This window comes from Tinamus guttatus, unplaced genomic scaffold (genome assembly GCF_059628265.1).
Source record: "Tinamus guttatus ecotype Peru unplaced genomic scaffold, ASM5962826v1 Tinamus_guttatus_pri_ptg000451l, whole genome shotgun sequence".
NCBI classification, from domain to species: Eukaryota; Metazoa; Chordata; class Aves; order Tinamiformes; family Tinamidae; genus Tinamus; species Tinamus guttatus.
In genome coordinates, this window is record NW_028288985.1 from 1,094,523 (window position 1) to 1,114,478 (window position 19,956).

General features: G+C 35.6%; 1 protein-coding gene across 9 annotated transcripts in view; it reads right to left on the bottom strand.

Moving 5' to 3' along the window:
- The window catches only part of ERC2 (ELKS/RAB6-interacting/CAST family member 2), a 412,632-nt gene that overhangs the window by 46,315 nt on the left and 346,361 nt on the right, over positions 1 to 19,956 (bottom strand). For 8 of the 9 annotated variants that reach the window (XR_015913795.1, XR_015913794.1, XR_015913793.1 and 5 more), the window contains one exon: positions 11,387 to 11,580. The exons of the other annotated variant lie outside the window; for it this stretch is intronic. The gene's annotated coding sequence lies outside the window, so the exon portion shown is untranslated. The remainder of the gene's footprint in view (positions 1 to 11,386; positions 11,581 to 19,956) is intronic. 9 annotated transcript variants of the gene reach the window in all.

Sequence of the window (19,956 nt, forward strand, 5' to 3'; positions counted from 1 at the left end):
GGCAGGGGCATTCCTATCTAGCTCTATAGATGGAAGTGGGACTTTTAGGTTCCATGTAGGAGCAGTAAATCTCTCAATACAAGGATAAGGGGAGGTGCTTAAATTCTCACTTGAATAAATAAGAGGGAGCAAGAACAGTGGGAGAGAACTAGCTAAAAAAAAATCAACCCCAGCTAAAAAGAATCCTGAGAAAAATGAATATCTAACATGAGTATAGGGACAGCAAAACTCTTGATTAGGCTTTTAGAAGTCACAATTTAAAAAGTCAATAGCTGTCACCCTAGTAGTGATAAACACAGCTATTTGCTGTCTTGTGCTGTCCATTATGGAAATAAATTTACAAGATAACAGCATCAGTGTGAAAAATGCTGCTAAATAAGTAATTCTAATGGAGCTTTTTCTTCCCACCTATTATTTACATTAAATAATGCCTAGAGGCTGTAAATAGGACTGGAAACTAGTAAGCAAGTTTAGACAGCTTTATGCATAGTGTTGTCTAAGCTTGCTTAATAGATGCGAATACATAAAATGAACTGATATATCATATTACACATACATTAATGTATGTTTTACACACATATATCATATTACACACATATATTAATAACGTATGTTTTACATCCTCATATATTACACACATCTAAATACAGACACACAAATAAGTATCATCCTTGCTTAGTACACAAACCCACATACCTCATTCACATGCACAAAATCATTCTTTTAGATTATCAAAATTAAAATATAAATGTAAAATACACACATATATAGTGTATATTTTTTTCTGTGGTATATAATGCAGTGACATCCTGGTTCATGACTGGACTGCACTTTCTGAAAAAAAAAATCTGATATTTTTGTCAGCAGAATTGGTAACAAACAGTATTTTAAAATGGGTTAAAGTAGACCTTTTTTTTTTTCCTCTCTATTTTCTCCTCTTTGTGGTAGTGTAACAAATAATTGTTCAAGAATGAGATATTGATGTGACTAGGTATCCTCTAAGCAGGATTTCTCTTTATACTTTTTAAAATATATGAAGATGTGGTTTTGCAACAGCTCTGTTCAGCACCTACTAGATACTAATGTATCAATTTATGCATTTCTTCCTTGATTTCAAGCAAAATCTGATTGACTGTATAAATATAAATTCTTTAAAGATAAACAGGGCATTGTTTAATAAAGAGAGTTGCTTAGACACAAGCCAAAGGCAGTTTGGTGAATGTGAGAAGAGTTCATATTTACAGAAAACTAAATTAAAACTGTATTGCAATTTAGAGTTTTAGGGACTTTTTTTGACCTTCTGAGTAAAATTAATTTTGCTAATTGTTCACATTATAAGAGAAATATTGAGCCTTGTGATTCTTTTTTTTATCTTGCATGACATTCACACTTTGACTGCTGAACTTTTGTTATCCAAGGTAAAATGTTTCTATATATTTACACAGAAATATATTTATACTGTGAAGCGTTGGCAACTCGAAGTATCCAACAGAACTGTGTGTTGAAAAATCCACACATCTGCTTAATGGAGACAGAGGGAACAAGACCAGAAGGAACAGATTTTGGTTACTTGTCTAGAACCGGATATATTTAAACCTGAGGGTTGTTTAACAGCATCTCAGGCTTTGACTTATTTTACATTGAAGGGATTCTGTCCCACATCAAAGACATCTGTTAAAGAAGAAAAAAAAAGTCCTTTCTGAAAAAAAGCTTTGGCTGAACAAATAATTTTCAATTTAGGAGCAGGTGACAGTAAGATATCTCCCAAGGGCAGAGTATTTAGACTTACACGGAACTAAACAACTCTGTTATGATGAAAGTCGGACATTCCTCAGCGTGGAGACCTAATGAAAACATCAACATTTTACTCAGTTTTGAAACTGACAATTTAACAGTTTTACAAGACCCATTTAACATTTATCATCACTTTCTGCAAGTTACATTTAGACAAGGGAAATAGCTACATAAAGCAAACAATTCTTGCATATTGTAACAAAAATGCACAAGCTTCTTAAGACAAATGTACATTTAACAATGATCCCTCTTTGTAGTAAACTGTCAGCAATAATGAGTTCCCATAAACAGGAAATGATATTATAAAAAGAGGATCAGATTATTATCATCTATGGTGACAGACTACATACTTTCTCTCTCTGACTACACTGGGATGACTTGCTGCTCTGCTCAAGGCCCATCCTGTTTATCCCTTGCATGGACCAGGTGCCAGGCAAGCGTAAGGTCAGAATGCAAGAGCGAAAATTATTGGAGAGTCACTAGAGGCTACAAGGAAGGAGACAGAGCAGTGCAGGATGAGAAATGTTAAAAGAGAAAATTCATGATTTTAGATTCTACATGTATAAGAAAAACACATTTGCATAAAGATTTATCACTATTTGATTTCATTAACATGTCTAAAACTGAAGCTGTTGAGAAAGCACAACTGTGCCTTGTACAACAGAAGCCTGTTCATGAATTGTAACTCTACACGCAGAGTGTCCTAGGAATTGTTCATAGTTCAATCAGATGTTTCTACAGATCTGCTTGCCAAGAACTGCTAAATAGTTATTTGCAATAGTCAGGGAAAAGAATGATATTACAAGTAAAGCATATCTGCTTTAGATGTTTTGTTCAGTCAGTAGCCAGCTTCCAAAGGTTGCACAAAAAAGTAATATGGGACTTAAAGAATCACATAATTTAGATGTTTGTCTATAAATAACACTGCTTAAATAAATCAGCAACATCTGGTTTTCTATTTGCGAGCTTTTGCTGAGTATAACTAATCCTTCTAAAATGAGAAGAAAGCAAGTTACTGTCTTCTGGAAACTAATGAAGTGTATTGTAACTACAAACAAAGGGACTGTTCCTCATTCGGCATGTCTGTTAAGATGCCCACAAAGAGAAAAAGATTTTTTGTTCACATTAAAATGATGCTTGGAGCTCAAAGGTCTAGAATTCACTTAACAAATTTAGTAAAATGAAGTGGAGTAACTGTATAAACGAAATTGAAAATTTCAGAGGGGAAGACAATAGAGACAGGAGATGAAAGCACAGTGCAGACACGAAAAAAAAAAAGCCTTCCTTCTGTTGTGAGTATCCATGTTGAAGGCTCAGGGCCAACACACACTGAATTTGTGGGCTGGTGTAGATACTCAAAAAAAAAAAAAAAAAAAAAACCCAAAAAACCACCTTTATGTTTGAATGACGCTTCTATGGGAGCTGCTGACACATAAAATAGTATTTACATTTTCATTACAGTATTGATCCAAGCCCTACAAAGGGTTTTGTTCTCCCCTTATCTGCTAATGTGACTGGAAGAACAAAGCCACACACTGAAGAAAGCATGTTTGAACTTAGGAGTCATTATTGTATAGCTCCAACCAGGGAGGCTTGAAAAGGTACCTCCAGACCAAGTTGTTTGAAAAGCTGTAAACAAAAACATCTCTTCATTAAAAGATGTCTAATTACAGACGGCAAAACTAACAAGAATTAAAAGGGTGAGAACTTGTGGAATTCACGTATGCTCAAAAAAAGCAGGAATATTTGGCTATGGTGACTTTCACTCAGCTATTTTAGTGGTGTATTTTAAATATACTGATCTGGATTATTAATTCCCAGCTTCTAGCAATGGGGATACCCATGAGTCATCACTGGTAGTGTTCTATACCTCAGTGGCTTTGGTCTTCCTCCTCCTTTGCCTTTGAGATGTTGCCTTTTGTGCTCTGGTGGTAAAGCACACATTTTCCGGTAGTACTATTTCATAAGTAATAAACTGTAATAACTTGCATTGCTTCAACATCAAGGTTTAAATATCATGCTCCCAAAAGTCAAAAAATTCTCCATACAGATGAAATCACTCTATAATGTTAAAATTTCAAATTCTGCAAGCAGTATTTGCAGTGATTTCCTATTAAGCATTTTTCTTTAGTATATGAAAATCATAATTTATTGTCTCTCATTAATACATTCTATAATTTAGAACGCATAGCAGTTCAATATCAATGTTCCAAGGCCATAATGAAGCATCTCGCTTTCAAGATTAAAATGTCTTTAAATAGCAGTTTAGCTCTTAAGGTATATTTGCTTACTGCTATTGTACAGCGGATACATGTGGCTTTCTGCATACAGCCCAATCTCCATTTTGTAAATCAATAAGGCTTTTGTCCTTGATTTCCAGGAACATAAGTACAGCACAAAAAAAGTAAACAATAACCACCGCATTGTGTTGAAAATACTGTTCTACCTTTTACCACTTAACCAGCCCAGGCTGGTTTATAGATAAAAATCCTTTTGATTATTTGATCAAATTCAACAGCAGAGATTCATATTGATCAGTTAATTATTTCTCTGTAATGCACAATAAATTTTATTTCTCTACTCTCCATTTTTATTTGCTATTTTGTATGATCTTGCCTTGTAAATCACAAGTGCTGCATTTGTAACTGTCTGTGCTTATAAAAAACACCTTTTATAATCAAAGGTTATTCTGTTTGATCATATTTCAAAGATATACTGCCCACAAGAGAACCCAGACTTTACAGAAGGAGCTGGTCTAACCAGTCAGCCGCTTACACAAGCTACAGTTTGAACCACAGACCCCAAAACATAACAACAAACTTGTCTCTTTTCAAGAAAGCCAAGGCACAGCTGGGCCTCCAGAGGTAACTTTGGAAATGCTTCTGAATCTCAGACTGCACTAGACAGATGGTAAAATTGAGAGATACATGACAGTCGTGCAAACCTTCAGTTTTAGTATTGTAAAGCACAAATGTTCAATATTAGATTATATTCAACTTCATATAATTGCATTTTTACAACACTCTTAATTGCTTGTTATTGGAAAGAGTAAGACTTAGATCTGCTGCATGCATATTTGCATGCATATATGTATTGAACTTTACTCACATAGATCAAATTAAAACATGAATTTGCACTATCAGTTGTGACTGGCAATAAAGAGAAAATTAATGTAAGTAGTCTAAGTGTGCCACATTCACATTGCTTCCAAAAATCAGTTTGCTAAAGGAAATATTTCTGGGGAAAATTTCAGCTGTTTGTTTTGCAATATGCTTCATATTTCTGCATTTTTCTGCCTCAATTTGTTATGGAACTATCTTTCAGATTATTCCTGTTTTTGTTTTGTTTGGTGCTGGGTTTTAGGCACAATCATAAACGTATTTCCATTTCATGCTATTTGCAGTTAAGAGTAAAATGACTGTACTTCCAAGAAAGAAAATTACTAGGGAATCTGTTCTGCATTTGTAGGCTAGAGTGAAGCACTTTGAATGGAGAAGAAGAATTAAATTAGCCCCAGATATGGGGGCTGAATACTAGACATGTGTTTTGAAGTAACTATCTGCAAACCCTCTCCCATAGATCCGTTATAGTCTGAACTTTACACATATTAATACAACAATATAGGTATAATCCAGTAAAAAGTTTGCTGCCCTACAGCAAACACAAATCTATCCAATTTTTAGGTGAAACACACTTTTTATCCCCTGCCCCGCCCCCCCCTTCCAAAGGGACCACTGGTCTTTGAATATTCCTTCCCCCACAGCAACCAGTTTAGAATGAAAGCATATTCCATGTTTAAGATTCTATATTTACTTAGTTTAAATATTTACGGGTGAGATGTATATACAATATTGAATAAAACAGAAACCAGATTCATTCCTTAATGAGTAGGAAAGAATAGACTTCATATGGGGCAAAAAGCAGTGTTAAAATTTCTCGCTAGTTCTTTAAAGTCAGCAACCACAAGAAATGTTAAGTCTTCTCAACTACTGTAGAGAATAACAAAACCAAAAGTATTATTAGTTTTTCTTCTATATTATCAGATTTTTATGACAAAGGTTAGAATGTTAAAAAATGTGTTTAAATTTATTCAGCTGTTCTCATAGTTTCATGTTTCACTGGGGCTGCTCTACTGCATATGTTCCCATATGACTGGATTAAAGCTATCTAACAGGATGGTTAAAGTTATTAGTCCAGCATCTGAATACTTGTTCAGGTCCTCGTTCATCACGTATGACAAGCTGTGGAAGTCGAACTGACGACTTTTTTTTTGAACTGGGCATTCATGGTATTTGTCAGATCAACACTTCTACAGACTTTTCCTCCTCCAAAGACACCGATAAACTAAAAATGGAGTTAAACCCAGTTGCAGGAGAATTGGACAGCCCAAGGGAGTGGTAACAAGATACAGAGACTTTAACCTTCAGGTCACCAATTTAAATTCAGCTCAGGTTGATCGTGACCAACATTCCCATGTGATGAATGTTTGCTAGGCTGTACAAAGCAACAGATACAATAAATATTGGTGGACATATTGCCAAGGTAACTGATCCTTTCAGGAATTCTCAGCAGAAAACTTACACGGTGACAGGCCAGCAAAACTGTCCCAATTCCTCTAGTTTCCCAGAGCCCATCATCAACTGCATATTCCAAAATATGGTCCAAATCACAACCAAATAGTTTATGACAAGGTTGGATTTTTTTTTCCCCAGTAGGTGTTTTAAGTACATATTGTAAGTAGAGACATTTCCAACAGTGTTCGAAACTGAGTTCACCTTGTCACAATAAAGTGTAAGGTGCAAAAACAGAGCTACACAAAACTATATAGAAAAATGCCATTGCGTACATTGCTGTTGCACCCCACATACTACTGCTAGACAGATTTGGCACAACTATTAAAAATGTGGATATAGGAAAAACAGAAAAATCTGAGACAGTTGACAAGAATAACCAGAGGCATGGAAAGTCAGTTCTGTAAGGAGACTGAGATTGAGATTCTGTTCAGAGTCCAGATTAATAAATGTAGCCTGCTATGAGCATATATAAGTAATGATTATTACAGGCATTTCTTCACAGCCTAGGGGTTATGATTAAGGTTGGGCACAAGTGCTTTTTTCCTGGCCTATAACTATTTTGGAGATTTCAGAAAGGTCTTGTTAGTATTAGGCCAAATCCTTTCATAATTTCCACAAAAGCAGGGGTACCCAACATATTATTGACAGTCCAGTGGTAATGACAGTTGCCTTGGATGCATTAAATATTCAACTGGGTTTAAGTCTCTATTCAGCTGGACTCAGAGAAGGAAATTGAACCAAAGTTGAATGTCTTAAAGGATAATGTCCTAACTATTAGGCTCTGGGTATTGTAATGCAGATTTCTGTCAAGGTTTCTTGTTGCACAGTCCATTTTAAATACATTAGTTATTTACTATTTGGAATTAACGCAGCCTAGTGGAAGTTTCTTTAAACTATCCTTGACATAGGAAAGATTTCAGGTCCGATAAATCAACAGTTTCTATCAAAACTATGTTAAACTGAAAAATTCACAAGTAGCTCCAGTATTTCCTAGAGAAAAAGGAAACATGGTTCAGGTATTTGTGAACTGTCTCTTTTTGTTTGCACTAACATTAACGAGGGAATAGTAAGACCAGGCCATAAAATCTTTTCCTGTTTAAATAAAATATCAAGAGTTGCAAGGCTGGAGATCATTGTCATTAATCATCACCCATCAATGATTTTTTTTCTATAAAATGAGAACAACAAAATATACTATAAAATGAAAAGCATTTTCATTTAAAATTGAAGGGAAAGCATAGAAGCACCCATGTTACTGTTCTTGTGCTGAGTCACAATTCAGCTGATAATTTTCATATCTGGGAAGAAAGGGCTTTAATTTGAGCTTTAGTCAGCATATTACTCTTTACTCTGTACCTAAATACCCTGTTCCCAAACTAACTACTACTAGTTTTCATATCACTGCTTGTCATTTCTGTAGTGTATCTTAAACTGACCATTACCTGATTATTTACCAAAATGTTTATTCATCACAACATGTGATTATTATAACTCCTTTTTGCAAGGCTTCCCAAAGTACACAGAGCTGAATCAACTAGAATCATGTAATACTGTTTACACCACTCACACAAATCTTATTCGTCCTTAAGGATTTCTACACCTCCCAACTTGCCCCCTCCATCAAGATATAGCTTTTAAATATTTCCACTTCTGTAGCAATGCTCCTAACAGTTTTCTTTGCTCTTCTACTTATTTTTCCAATTGCAGCTTGTTTTCAGGCCTTTCTATCCTTTTCTGTCATTACCTAGGCAATCTCAGTGTACTTTAGCTATTTATCCTACATTCATAACACTGGTATCTAAGCACCCATAGATTTCCCTCTTTAACATTCTGACAAACATCCACTTTTCTGGAGCAATCAACTGACGCTGCGCTAAACCATTCCCCACGCTGGCAGGTCCCAGTGTGCATAAAATCATTAACATGATGTGGACTTATAGCCTTTATCATTTTAAGTTCACTGAGAAAAGAGAGATAGCATTAAACTGTACTGTGCTACAAACAGTAGCCCTTATAAAAAGAGAGACTATGTTCTAAAAAAGATTACGAGACGATGAAAGTCCTGTGTGGGGAAGCCTAAGTACTGCCAACGAACTGCCAGTGCCATCTTCTTTGGGATACAAGCCGCATCCTTCCTGGTTCTCTTGAAAGCTAGCCTACTATATGAAAAGCCCCACTACAACAATTATAGATACTAAAAGAAGTAGGAAAACATCCATTTTAAGAAAACAAGAGTCTTCATTGTATACAAATTTCTAATCCCCCAGCACTCCCAATTTACCATACTACAAAGAAGCAGTAGTTCACAATTCAACACGTTTGGATTCCAAACCAAGTGATACACATACTGCCAGAAAAGTAATACAGGTGTAATGCATTGCATTATCCCTTCGATGTTATAAACAGATAAAAATAATAATAAAAGTCTGCCAAGCAAATTCACAATTCTAATTTTATACCATCTGTAGTGTTTTAGACTAAAAATATTTCACAGCTGCCATTTTTCAAATTAGCATTTTAATTAAAAGGAAACCAAGCTCAATATGGTTGATCCTAGGCATTCCCTTACTCACCAGAATAATCCCACTGAAGCAGGTAAAGGCATGTGTATGAATAAGGACCTGTACCTCACACCTTAATGAAAACATATATATTGGAGGAAAAAAAAATAGCCTAGGAATTAAATCAGAAAATTTAACATTTTATAAATATAGTACAGTTAATCTAGTTGAATATCCTTAGTTCAGAACTAATACACACTGCTTTACAGAAGTGCATCAAAAGCATTAACACATTTAGTGCACTTTTTAGAAAGTTATTTCACTTTTTAGAGTCTCAAAATGCATTGGATCTGCCCACAATTCACAGCACTCAATGCATTTTTAAACCACAAAATCTTCCTATGACCTGCTTTAAGAATACTAAAGCTAACTTGCATTTGGGAAACAGATTCCTTAAATCCCTCAGTTCCACATTCAAAGGAGCTACTGAACTAATCACAATACTAAAAAGATGGGAATTAAAAGAGGTAGGAGCAGAAATTTGGTACCTCCACCCAAAATGGTGGGCCTCGAGGCCCCTGTCTCAGCCTGGAGAAGTGTGTCCGCTAAAGGCAATGCAGTTTTCCTCGGTAGAATTTGCCTGACACAGGAGTTCTCAAAACAAGCTGAACAGACACCAGCCAGGCTGGGTTCCCCACAACATTTTTCAGGTGCTATGTCTTCATAAAACAGTACATTAATAGCAGCCATTCCTGGGTTAGGACCGAGACAAAGCATCTTTGAAGTAAAACACCCAGGTTTGCTTCCTTCTTCCCAAGATTGAAAGTGGTACCTTTTAGGAGAATGTTCTAAACACCATACCACAGGTGCATGAAATGCTGGGATGACGATAGTTATATTAAAGTCCTCCTGTTGAAACTGTATCATTGACCAGAAAAAAATTCAAGATCATTGGGCCAGAGAAAGAACACAAGAGGGAGCAAGAGTCTGTAGCCTAGTGATTTGGGCACTCGGATGGGAAAAGCAGTGCTGGGTTCCTGGCCTTTGCTCCAAAGAAGGTTTATACAATTTATCTAACGGCCTTTTCATAATTCAAGTCCAGTCTTGAAACCCTCTAAAAATTTTTGTTCTTGAGTGAAAGTTTTCATTTCCATGACTACAAGTAATATTTGGGGTAATAACAGTCATATTCAACAAGCTGAATTACCCAAACACGGATATGCCTGTCATATGATTTTAATGCTAAATAGAAAATGTAGAACAACAATATTAAAATATGCCCAAAACTGAAAAGCTTATTTAATGTTAAAATTACTTAAGAAGTTACTGAAAAACAGATAGAACATAATATTAAACACAAATGCATTTATTTACCTGGGTCAATAATGCTGCTTTGAATTACAAAGGTAGAACTGATTGATTTTATTCTCTTCTTTCTTAGAATGTAGTAGCATTTTATTTTTTAAAAGTTTAATAATCCTAAGAGACTTTTCATATCTTCATTAGGGTCAGTTTCAGTTTCTGATTCTCACTTCATAGTATTTTCATTTTCTGGTTCTCATTCCCTAGCACAACAGTGCAATGTCATGCAGGTGACTTTAAATCCAAGAAAGTTTACCCTGAAATTCCCACTCCAACAATTTCATGGCTGTATTTCTGTTTTTGCTAAACATTCTTTTTATAATAGCTTCATTTTGGGCCTAAGCCTACATAACAGTGTCCCTTTAAATAATATTCCATGCCTTGAAACATATTACAAAAACTGTTATATCAAGGCAAGTTATGTAACAGCTCTCCATGGTTTTAACATATTTACTCTGTCACGCCATATGTGAGACTGCAGCCTCCACAACAAAACCTTTACACACTGAAGTCATTATCTCTGTGAAGTCTGCAACTGGCATTTAAAACTTATTGATGGCCTGGGTATTGGTGGCTCAGTAGGCAGCACTCTTGCCGGAGGCCCAGAAGGTCACAGGTTCACATTCTGCTCCAAGAACAAGTTGGACATTTTCCAGGAGTGTGTGTGGGCTGTGCTAGACTCCTGGAGGGGCAGTCCTTAGGACAGCCGGCAAAATCCTGTCTGCTCGCTGGATGTCAAAGTCCCCTTGGAAAAAGGAAGAGGAAGAACGAGGAAGAAGGATGACTAATACGCCTGAAGCAAGTGAATGAAAATGAGCGTACTTGTCGAAGACCAGCCTTGAGCTCTATGCTAGATACAGATTGGTAAAAAACAAAAATACAGTGCAATGAACAGTTTTACACTAGACGCATGCAAGCTGGCATGCATGCTCATTTTTAGCTAACCTCTTTAAGAGCAGAATGACTTTGGATTCAATTTCACACTATGGAACTATGAAAAACACACATGCCTTTTTGGTGAGGAGTCTGAAAAAAAGAGTTTTAACATTGGTAAAAACTTCAGAACATACTATGTAATTACTGAAAAAGCTTTAACCCATTATTCACGTCAATACTAGTAACACGTATAGAGAACAATATAAATGGAGATTGAACCTGCTCTGGTGTTAAACTTTGATACTTGAATATCCCAGATGGCTCCCTCCTCCTCCTCCTCTTCTTTATTGACAGGTAAAGATGGATCTCTTGAAGGAACTGGGGATCACACTCTAGGCAAAGGTTGGACAGGTGATCAATGTACAGCATGAGATTTTGCCGTGGCTATGTGCCTCCAACAGTGACCGGATCATCTGGTTCAGAAAAAAAATTCAAAATTGTAATATTTTATTACAAACTTAATTAGGGAAAATTAGCAGGGGGGAGAACAAATGATTTTTTTTTGTAGCAAGAAATGCATGACAGTACTTCTTGGCATAAACACATAGCTTTTTAAAAAATTCACTTAATCCTTACTTGACATTTTGTTTCATTAGCATTCTAATTTCTCAGGAGTTGGCCTTTGGACAAGATCCTCCTATTTCCAAAGACAGACTGTGACCAAGTTACCAAAGAGATATGAAGTTATTGTTATAACTTTTGTTTTCTTTTTGATGCCTCTTTACCACATACGAAATGCCAAGACTAGACCTGAGTGACCTCAGGGAGGTATTCATAAAGGTTAATGACTGTTTATGAAGACTCATCTCCCAACACTCCATCTATTATGAAGAGATTGAAATAGCATTTTCTAAGAGACCATTCAGAGCACCTAAAATAAGACATTTTTTTTTTAAACATTTATGAACACTACCTTTTATCTACCTATCTTGTAAACAGATTTTGTCGTTGTTTTGTTTGTTTTTTTTTATCACCATGGAAAAACAAATAATGTCCTTATCCCCACAAATATCCATTAGTATAATGGATCCTTAGGTTTAAGTTTTGGGAAATCAACCTGTACTTAAAAAACCGCACTTACACAGAGTAAAATAAATTATGAATTACAAGCACCATGACATCTGTAGGTAACACACAGTCAATGTGTAAGTAAAGAGCTTTTTGAAAAAAACAAGTTCAATGATAGCATTACTTTTGGCTTAGAAACAGAGGAATACATAAAAATATCCGAGTGCAAATTTTAAAGAATTACAAGTTCATTTTGTCTCTAAAATATTTTAAGGAATGAAAGATATCCTCTTAACCTGTGACAACAAATTTGTTTGTTTTTTTCTCTTCTCAGTAAGAAAGCAATTCGTTTTTTTCCAATAAAAATATCCTTGTGCATATATAAACACTCCTGGTAATCATGTAATTACCTTACCCAATCAGATTAAATTGCTGTCAGTTGAGTTTCCATTGCTGATTAACTTTTGTGTACTCTAAACCTAAATGAAGTCTTTGGTAAAGTCACTTAGTCATTTACAAAGATGTCTCTATGATTCTAAAAGGAATCACAGCAATATGTTATTTGCTACAATCATCAAATATCCAAGGTCAAGTATAGATCACAGTAGACCCCTTTTATAAAGACCAAAAGAAATACAAAATTAAGCTACGTTGCTTATTTTTATGTTTCTTGCCGTGACTTCTAAATGTAATAGTAACCTCTGACCCCCCCACATTAAACACTGTAATTAAGTAATTAAAACTAATTATGCAATTTAACATACATATTTTTGTCCTACAACAGGCAGGTCAATTACCACACTCATTGACCTTGGAAGCTTTCACAGTTTAAATAAAACAATGAGGCTTTCAATTAATTTCAAAGTATGAATGGAAAAGGAGCACAAACCTCTTCAAGTTAATGTTGCATAGCTGGGTCACCTACAAATCTCTTCATTCTGTATTACAAAAAGTAAATCTTTTGATAAAACTTCTTTCCTTACTATGAGTCTCTATCATTAGAAATGTAAAACATTTGTGAACAAATCATATGTTACTTGCCAAATGTAAGCACAATGGGTGCCCATACTTTACTTTTTTGCCCCACTTCTTTCTTCATTACGGTTCCCGCATATTTCTCTACATTTCTCCCTGGTTCATCTTCACTTTGTTAAGCCTTTTCCCTTCCTCCTTTTTCCTCATTATCTTCTCTGTTTCATTACTACCTGTAAACTCACTAGCAAATACTCTTTGTATTTGTATCTCTTCTTTTACTTTTTTTCAGTAAATTCAATTTTATTCACCTTCAATGAAAAGTTTATCTTAATACAGAAGGAGTAATTGTTAAAATATGCCTTCAAGCTTTATCTTTATAAGGATAATATCTTTATTATCTTTATCTGATACCCTATTTCCAGTGCTATCTTAGGTGCAAATAGCTCCACCAAAGTGAAGAGGGTCAGCAATGAAGTGACAGACAAAAGGTAAACCTAGCTTTAAATTAACCTGGTCTTATGTGGGGATCAGAAAACAGGTACTGGCAAATATGTAAATCTTTGAAGACTTCTTGCAAGTCAGGTTAAAACATCTACAGTGTACTTGCTGTTTTTGGTTCATTTTTAACATATCATTTTTGGAGCCATTCAGCTTCTCTCCTTCTGTTAGGCCTGACTTGCAGAAGCAGCTCAAAAAGATATAAGCAAACCTTTGACATAATGGAAACAAGGAGCAATGAATCCTGAACGAGTAGTTACAGCAGGAAAGAAGCAATTTAAGATGGTAGCAGGCCTTAGTGCAACATTAAACCTCAAATTGGACTGGATTTATATAAAGTAAAACAATGCATCGAAACAGTGCCCTAAACTTCTGGACAACAGTTTGAAGGAAAATAATATAGTGCATGTGTAGAAATTCTAGCTAGGGTAGCCGAGGAGCGTATTCTTTATATTCTCATTTAACAGAAAGGTTCCTTCTGTTTTCAATGGAACATTAAAATTCTAATTCGGCTCATCAGGCATCACAAACGGGGCAGCCAAAGAATGTGCGAAGGAGTCCAAATATGGTGCTATTGAAACACAGTGGATTAGAGGAATTGGGACAGAATCCTCCAAGTGGCTAACTAGCAGCAGGAGATCAGCTTCACAACCAGCGGGAGGCTGTTCTTTCCAGACGTGAGTGACATAATACAGGCAAAACAATCGAGATTTTAGCCGATAAATGGATGCATTAGGGAAAGACCTTGCTGTAGAACTTTTGTACTCAACAAACATTAAGGTAAATTCTCCGGATCTAATTTATACTCTAGCGCATTTTGTTTCACAGGAACATGCCATCTTAATTATGTAAGACAGAATCCTTTAGAACACAAAGACAATGATTTTCAAGAATCTCAACACAGGAAAAGCAAGAGTGTCTGCTTAAAGACATAGCAAATGGAAAAAGCCAGAGGTTTTTGTAGCTTGACACATCTTCACCTCTGTCCTGGAAATCTCTATGTAATATCACCTCAAATATATGTAAAATTATTAGCCCCAGACATCTGAGATATCTAGAATCAATCAGGAACAGAATATTGATATAACTCTAATGATGATTAATAAATCCTGAGTTATACCAGTTGTAGTATAGAAGTCTTAGGGTCCTGAAGGTGACAGTTGCATTTGTAAAGACAGATATTGAATTATCAAGATAAGATGCAATTCTTCCCTTCTCTCCACAAAGCACCTCTAGTCTTTCAGACTAATAACCTTAGTAAGTTTGAAATAAATTATAATTCCGCTAGCAGGTCATGAAAAAGTCTTCCAGCCTGGATAAGAGCCCACACTTCCCCTTGACTTTTAGAACATGTGGACATGCAATTTTGAATGGTGGGGTGGCAGAAGAAGACTTGGCAGAGAACAAAAGCACAGCCTCACTACACCAGACCACAAGTCCATCCATCCCGGTACCTTTCCTCCATTGGTGGCTCCTGTTGCAGCCTTTCAGGCTCATGCAACCTCCAAAGTGTAACTTTATGCACTGCAGGAAATAGCTCAGTGTTTAATAGCCCTAATGCGTTTTCTCTTTCATGAATTCCTCAGATCAGAATTGTGTAAACCTGGATAAAGTCAGCATCATGGGGCAAGAAGCACGTTATAAGAAACACTGTAACCCCTTCCCCCCATTTTTAAAACTCATTACCTGTTAATTTTATGTGATACTCAGACCGACTGTAACATGAGTGTTCTTCATAAGAGACAGCCCTGTACTTTTTGGAATATCACGAATATTTAGTTAAACCTTGCTAACTGTTCAGTTATCCAGTTGTCTGTTTTCATTTAGAAATCAGTTTAAGTGGTTGCTTTGAGAACATAAGCTATTGTGGTGAAGAGGCAGGACTGAGAAAAGGTCAACCAGAAGAACAAAGGCACAGGGTTCCCTGCATGCACTCTGATCTGGGCAAGCACATAAGAACATTAAGACATTTGAAGGAGACACTTGAAGGCTGCATACGCTGAGCCCGTTCTCCCACAGCACATGACGAGACGTTCACCTGCCATCTGATGACAAAGTGGGCATTCCCCAGCACATGCTTCACTGAGGGACATGACAGATGATGATATTTTGATCATTAAATGGATATGTGAACAGCTGTACAGTCGTTTCAGGAGAGACACTAGACCACAGATCAGGTCAAGTTCTTCCTAGCTCACTGCCACCTGTGATCATGACAGATCCATATTAACCTGCTGTTAATATATACAATTTCTCGAAATTTTTCATGAAGTTTTATAACGAGAAATTTGATATGATGCAGAGACAGTATTAGCATTCAAGAGTTCTAGCTCAAGTCTCTGCCCAGCTGAAGAGAACTGGACAATGTTTTCTGTTACCTGCAGCACTGTGCAGTCATCTTGTTTTCATCACCATGTGGAGTGTGACTTATTTACACGTATGGATGTATTGCACATTTATAGCATGCTTGGTACAGAGAAGAGCAGCTCTGTAAAAGCTGATTAAGGCACTATGCTGATCTAAAAATTGGATACTTTGTGAATATCTGCATTTTGGTCTTTCCCCAGTCTTTTCCCCACAAAGTGAGGGAGGACAGCTGGAGTAGACTAACATTTAGTACACAGGAAATCTTTTTTTCTTTCATTTTGAAGGTATTACTTGCATGTTATTACATTTACATAAAGGCTCCTTACTCTCCCATATATAGTTGCTCTACAGGATGTGAATGTATAGCCACTCCCCTCCAAATACAAAGTAGAATTATTCTCAATGTCATTCAAATCTCCCCTCTTCTCATCTATGTTACTAAGAATTAATGCAAAGCTGTTTTTGTTTGGTCTGTTTTCTGCTGACAGCAATTAATTCTGAAGCCTGCAACATAAAGACATAGAAGTATCACATATGTTCTTAATCTGCAAGTAAGTTATCCAATTATTTTAGGTAAACTCAACCATTCTTACTAACTCTGATATGATAGGTTATTTTCTTCTTAATGGCTTAATGTCTCCTTACACAGAGCAATGGAAAATATACTCTTGTATGTTCCCCATGTTTTACCTCCTGATCTTAAAATAATATAATCAATGTGCACATTTTGTTTATACTTATTAGTACAGAGATACTAAAAGCATGCTGGGAAATAATATTCCATGCCTTAGGACTAAAGCAAATTCTCTTTATAAACAGACCTTGCGTAAATCACGGACAAAGTTGACAAATTTCATGGATTAGTCACCATGAAAGTATCAGATTTCATGGGTTAAAAAAGATTAATAAGAAAATCATATTAGAATCCTGATTATCTAAATTCTGCATGTTTCTGAAGAAAAAATGAAGTATTGATAGTTCTTGGGGTTACTTACTTACACTTGCACTGTATCAAATATGCAGTATAAATCTTCCGCATCAACCAAATACACTGTAAAAACTCTGAAATCTATATCCAGTTACATTAGGCAAGATACATTAAAATCAGAGCATCAGCAATTTCAAGGACTAACTTACATTAAAGCCACTCCAATACTTTTTTATATCTAACTATCCTTTGTTACTATTTAACATTGAAATGCTTTGTCACATATAGACAAACCTCAATCAAGAGAGACAGATTTTGATGTGAAAACTGTTATTTTCACATTAATTATATTTGGTGCATTTCTTCAAAAACTAGCAAAAGAGAATCTCTTAAAGAAGATCCACTTTAACAACATATCTTAGTGTTATGACAAAAAAATAAAATTCATACCAGTGAAACTACATTTGGAGTATAGGGAAACTATCAGTTTTCATGTAAAACTTCATGGCTTTTAAGTCTTTCATGATGATGTAATTTTAAGTGAGACCTTATTTAAAAGAGAGGTTACATATAGGCATGTGATTCAAAGCCACTTGTTGACTATATAACTACTTGGCTTGATGCCTACATCTCCTCCAGTTAGTTGTATAGATCACTTGTCATCTTTCCATAACAAGACAGCCAATTTGTCAGACATTTGCTTTAATTCTTTTTCTTTGTCTTCTTAACAATAACCTTCATATACATCCTGGTCATCAATATCATATATCTGACTGGAGGATGGAAATTCATTTGTGTCTCCATCTTATTTCCTTTGCATGCAATCCTCCTGGGTCTTATAGGATGTACTTAATAAGAACCACATTATTCTGCTAGAGGAAGTCCTTGAGCAGACTTTGAGAAGCAGTATGGCAAATTAGTTTCAGAACATGGAAGGTCAGGTTGGAAATAAAAGCTGCAGTTATCTGCAGTATTTTTTGCAGTTTAGAAAGTAAGAAAAAGAGGTCCAGTTTTCAAGAAACATTTTGTTTGATGTTTGATATTTCCTTTTACCCATAAACAATAATGCCTTGGACATTAGCTGAAACAAATCTAAATTAGCTTTTAGTTAAATTCTCATTTTGAATATATGACCAATCACACTTCTTTTCCAAGAGTATTTAAGCTTTCATTTCTACAAATTTAGAATATGATTTGTAACAAACTCTATACGGTTTAAATATCTAAATGAAAAAGTATGTGAATGTTTGCAAGATAAACAGCCTCTTACATGGTTGGAAATGCCAGGTTTATAGCTGTCCTCACAATATTAATTCTGCCCCCTGGTGTCTATAAAATATCATTATTTTTAACTAATCACATATTAATATTTAGACTCTCAGTGTCATTCTGTTCATTGGCTGAATATTACTTTTACAACGAAGCAGCTTTTCAATATTTCCAAAGTTCTTAAAATGCTGTCTTTCCAAGCATTTCCCTGAAACTAGTTTACTAATCACTTCCTGAGCATCTTGTGTTGCCTGCCACCACATCTGAATACCACTAGAGCAGTAATAAACTGATTTGTGCACCTTCTTTGTGATATGAAAAGAGCATTACTATCTGCGTGAGAAAAGATGGTGCACAGATGTTGGGCACAGCTTCAGAAGTGTTTGTTGTGGATGTCTCAGTCATTTGCTCTAATGCATTGGGCTTGCTTGTATAAAGTTCTTAGCTTTTTATAGTCCCTTTCATTTTCAAAACAGTCCTATAGACTTTAACACATCCTCTTCGAGACAGGTCTATAAAATAAGACAGTATGTTTTATTTTCCTGATTCTGTAGTTGGTAGAAATGAGACAAAAATGATTCTTGCCTACACAACCTAGAGAATTGGCCTAGACCTTAGAACTGCTGTGATGGTCTCAGCATCACCTCTGCTCCCAAAGAGAGCCCAGAGTGGCAAGGTCACATTGCTTAAGGTACTGCAAATGCTCTATATAACTTACGCAGCTCAAGACTGACATGAAAAAAAAGGAACATATAACACCTATATTTTGGCCTATAGCACATAAGAAATCTATAGCAAGAGATTGGATATGTCTAAGTTGACTTTAACATTTTTGTTTGTCTCTCAGCATCAACTGTCTCTCTCACTGTTCAGGTCATAAATTTATTTCATATAATAGATGGCAGACATGGAACAGCTGTGAAGTACTATAGAAAAGATACTGAATGACTGTATATATGAAGAGCACTGAAATGTGTACAGAAAAGGACAATAAAACTGAGATGAGCCTTAAATCTGGCATTTTCCAACTTCCAGACTCCTGATTTACACTACAGTGTCCATTTTGGTATTAAAAGACAAAAGATACAGGCAATTTTAATGATGCCACATCACCATCAGAAGCAAATTTTGAGTTGCCAACAGTCACAAATACAGTACAGATAGACATCATTTAAAATAAACCCGTGGTTATGGTGCTCACTTCCAATTACAGTGCTGTGCACTGAAAGAAAAAGGTCTCTAGCTTATTTATCTGAGCAAATGGAATAATTTCTGGTTTGCTTGCTTGGTTGATTGTTAATGCACCTTCTAGCATAAGTTCACCATTCATTCTCTGAACAAAATCACTCTACAGCGGCTGAGCAAATTGAAAAAGTGGAAATTAGTGCTTTTAATTCTTTAAACTGTCGATTTTTGCTTCCTATTTTGAAACAGATTTGATCCAAAGTATCATCTAAAACTAGAGAGAGCTCTTTATTGATTTCACCATTAGGTGACATAAAACTAGGAGAATGGCAATGCATATGCTCAGGTTAAAAATGCAAGATCTCCTCTTAGTTTTCCATCTGGTTTGCAATCACACAGACTTCAGTGAATTTCCCATTATCTAACATCGGTAAATTAAAATCAACTACAAAATTTAATTAAAAGCATTTCTTCATAGACGCAATGAATATGCACTCGCAATCAATCCTCACAATCAGGTCTATGAAAAAGCTCACATTTTTTCACCATATAGAATAGA